This window comes from Buceros rhinoceros, unplaced genomic scaffold (assembly GCF_000710305.1).
Source record: "Buceros rhinoceros silvestris isolate BGI_N320 unplaced genomic scaffold, ASM71030v1 scaffold23257, whole genome shotgun sequence".
NCBI lineage: Eukaryota > Metazoa > Chordata > Aves > Bucerotiformes > Bucerotidae > Buceros > Buceros rhinoceros.
In genome coordinates this window covers 12,789-13,049 of record NW_010421861.1, presented here as the reverse complement: position 1 = coordinate 13,049, position 261 = coordinate 12,789, and positions in this window count along the sequence as shown.

Below are 261 nucleotides of genomic sequence, written 5' to 3'. Positions count from 1 at the left end.
AGCTTGTGTGGCTGGCCACCCGATAAACCTGTTATCTCCCTGCTCCTGCTGCCAGCAGCTCTCCCAGTCTCTTTGGTACATGAAAAATTGACACCACCTCAGGCAGAAATCTGTTTCTTGGAAGCCACATTTATAAGCAGCTAATGAAAGAGGGGGGGTGTGTGTGTCGAGGCTCCGCTGCTCACTGCCCCAGCGCAGCGCGCGGATGCTCTGGGCAGGCACGGCTTGGACCCGCAGCCCCAGGCTTTATCTCCCCCCGCC